Source organism: Arachis ipaensis, chromosome B06, assembly GCF_000816755.2.
Source record: "Arachis ipaensis cultivar K30076 chromosome B06, Araip1.1, whole genome shotgun sequence".
NCBI lineage: Eukaryota > Viridiplantae > Streptophyta > Magnoliopsida > Fabales > Fabaceae > Arachis > Arachis ipaensis.
This window is the reverse complement of record NC_029790.2, coordinates 135,866,549-135,870,540: the sequence shown is the minus strand read 5'-3', so window position 1 is coordinate 135,870,540 and position 3,992 is coordinate 135,866,549.

Sequence of the window (3,992 nt, the reverse complement as noted above, 5' to 3'; positions counted from 1 at the left end):
TATATATATATATACCTTAGTTTTCTTCGTATGCAAGTTTTTTGTTTACGTGAGTGCTGCTACGGCCTTTGTTTTAGACTCCCCTTCAAAGGCTCCTTGTTATACAATCCCGTTCAACTATTATTATGTACAATTTTACTTTTAGAGGTCGTAATACCTTGCCACCTCAGTTTTATGACTTAAGTATAAGACTTTGGGTGGTAGGGTGTTACAAGTTTTGTTTTTGGCCTAAAGTGTCGCAAAAATGTCGAAATTCAACTGCTTTGAGCTCAAATCTCTCTAACTCCTTAGGCGTGATCCATGGGTACTTCAAGAGGAGTTCTCTATACATGAAGGAGAGTAGAAATTCATCATATCTATTGTTTTAAAAATAGAAAAGGAAAGGAGAAAGAACAAGAGTTTACATAGCCGAAATTTCGGTATAAACGTAAGAATTAACGAAAACGGGCAATAGTTTGTGCTTGTATTGTTTGAGTCCTTGAAGAACGCATGAAGAATAATGGAAGAAGAGTTGAAATAGGGGCTGGGGTGTAGAGAACAAATGCAAGAATTTCTCTATTTCTCTCTCAAGAATTCGGTCAAAAGAGTGTAAAAATGTGTGAAGTATTTTGTGAATTTTGTGGCCAATGCTTCCTTAAATAAAAAATCAAAGTCTTGCTGAATTTATGGTGGTAAAAGTGGCCAAAATTTTTGTGGTCAAGGGCTAGGTTTCAATGAATAAGGGGCGTGAAAACGAGGAAGTTTGGTCATTGCTTTCATGTCGAGCTTATCCGTAATTAACCACAGTTATTTACTCGAGGTTAAGAAACACATCAGAGAGGGGTGAAAGGCTGAGATAGTCTCGGCCTAGAGACTGAGAAGGAGAGACAAGTTACATGGGTGGCAAGTAAGAAGATTTAAGGTCTCTAGGAGTCGTTTGCGGAATACTAGTCAGAAATTCAGTTCAGAGTAAATTTTATCGTGTGGTAAAATAATTAATGGCTAAGATTTATTCTTAAAGAAATATATCATGAATAGATGGCTAATATAAATCTTAAGACACATTTAGTTGGGTAGAAATTATTTTGACCACTAATTATGAGGTTTTCGGTTACTAGAGCTTTTCTTGACGCACGCAAAACCGTCACTAAAAGTGAATTTCCGGCTCAAAAAGTCTCTGGTGAGGAAAATAAACTAATGGTAAGCTAATATTTATTATTTACTAGTCAAACTTGACTTAGAGAGATTAATTATCTTCATAAAGTCAATTTTGACCTTATTAATGACCTTTTTCTATTTAATTTTTTTCTTTATTTTTTTTTACCATTGGGCTAGCCTCACTATTTCTAATTGGGCCGTGGTTCGAAATTTCTTGGAATAATTTTAAAAAAAAATAGTTAGAAAAGTCTGTTTTTCGAAAATCGAGTTCTTACACGTTTGCTTATTTATCTTTGAAAATGCATCCGTTGTGGTTCCGAGATTCTTGGGACCAGTACCGAAGTGTATCGAGGATCTTTTGCTTCAGTAGTTCAACCGTCTTTGACCAGGTGGTTCCGAGGTATAACGTCAGTTCCAAATTTAGGGTACGGAGCAATATATATCCATTAAATAGGCCAGTCTAGTAGACTTAGTACAAATTAGATACACCTAAAATCTCATATAACAGCTCGGTGTATTTTCATCCTCTAACTACATATGATAAATTAATCGACTATGTTATGTGCATACTAAAATTAACCATCAAAATCATTCATTAATATAAAATATATGTTAAAAATTATTTTAATATAAATTTATAATAGATTAAAAAAATTGAAACAAGTGTAAATGGTTTTGTGTGAAGTTAGAAGTTAGAAATAAAGTGAGTGAGACTGGTGGTCTGTTGAGTTGAGAGTTGAGGGAGACATAACAGACAACATAAAGTTTTAAAATGTCTTATGTTAAAATGTTCAAGTCCAACACAAATCTAAAGTAATATTCGACTAAAAAATTAATATATTACACTAAATGAAATAACTATCGAATAATTATAATTTTATTTGAATTTTACAATATCCTACAATAATGACAGATATATTAGTTTAAAATAATTTATATTTTTCTCTATTTCAAGATATAATAAAACTTTTATTAAGAGAAGATAGGATACAATTTAGTATTACACTTTATACATAAAACACTATTGTATATAATTACTTATGATCCCTATAAAAAAAAGAAGATAAACCAAAAAGACGAAGTAGAAGACGGACAACAGTCTAAATCTATATTTCATCACTCAATAATTATTAGGTGCTATTGGTGCAAATTATAACCCTTGTACTAATATATTAATTGAACCATATATTTTAATCTACTTATAACAAGGTTTTGAAAACCGATTCAAATCGACTGATCAGACCGTAAAATAGTTAACAAGACGGTTCGGTTAGAAGTCATAACTCACAACCGCTAAATTCAAAAATATTATTGAACCGTTGAACTGGTCGGTCGAATCGAACCGCAACCCGATCAGTTTTCAAAAATTTTCATCAAACAACGTCGTTTTGTTCACGGTGGGAAACCATAACTTTACGAACGCGAACCTCTTCACCAAAGTCCAAACGAAGCATCCTGCCGCTCTCTCACTCATGCGACACTCCTCCTCCCTCTCCAACTCGAGCTCCTCCCTCACTCCCACACCTGCTCCGTCCAGCTACCGCCCTGCCACTACCGCCGTCGAAGCCACCACCTTGCTCGAAGCCGGTCGTCTTCGCCGCTGTTCAAACTTTGAAGTCATCGTCGGTGCTGCAACTGGTCTCACCTCATTCCTCCATCCCGCAGCCACTGTCCCGCTGCGCCGTCTCTATTCCGCCGCGTCAGCCCCACCGTCGTGCTCCTTGTCCTGCTATATGCTCTCTCTCAAAGGATCTAGTCCGTTCCTTAATTGATTGAGCAGGTAAGTACATTCATCTTCCCCCTTGACTAAGTCCGGTCGAGTTAGATTTTCTACATCGATACTACAAAACTTGCTCTCTTTAGAATTTTTTTTTCAAAATTGTAATTGTTATTTTAACTTTTAATTGGTTAGTTAATCTATGATTTTTCATGTTGCTTCTTCAATTGTTGTTATCATTAGTTATTACTGTGATTTAGGATTGTGGATGATCTTAAATATTGATTCTGATATGCTGCAGCGTCCTCTCTCTGCTTCTGCCTCTTCTCTGCCTCGACCTCCTTTCTCTTCTGCTGCGTCACCTCTCTTTTCTGCTCCACTGCCGCCTTCTCTTCGCCTCTCTGCTTCGCTTCCTCCTCCTTTCCGACCCACTGCTCCGTCGTCGCCTCCTCCTCTCCGCCGGTGTGCTCTACTTTCCTGCCATTTCTTTTTTTTTTCTTCGGCTATTTTTTTAATTTTTATTGTTGATTGATGTGTTATTGTTAATCAAGTGCCAATGTTGCTACTGTTATAGTTGAAATTATGCTATTTATTTGTTGTTCTTCCTGATTGTTAATCAATTTTCTAATGAAATTGTTGATAAAATTGATCCCGTTGTTAATCAATTAAGTTATAGTTTTAATTTTTATGTAAGGTTATGTTCAATCTCATCGATGATGATTGATATTAAAGTATAATATTAGTTTTGTGTTACGACACAACTAATATTGGGCTGTACATTAGAATTTCGTAGAAATATAAATAAGAGTATTGAGCATTGTTCTGAAAACGAACCTGTCCGACCGATTTAACCCGGTAAATTAGAAACCAATCAGTAAGCTGATCCGGTTAAGCTTGAAAACCGTCTAAAAAAACTAATAAAAAATCGGTCGAACCGGCCAGTTTTTTAAAAGTCTCCACTCTCCCGGTTCGATAATCCTCCCAGAACGGCGCTGTTTTATGCTTTAGGAAAAAAAAAAAAGGCAAAACCCTAAAACTAAAGAAGGAAACCACCCACCGACCCCCGATCCAAATCAACTACGACACAGCAAAGTCTCTCCTCTCCTATCAACTACGCCCCCCACCCACACCGACGACA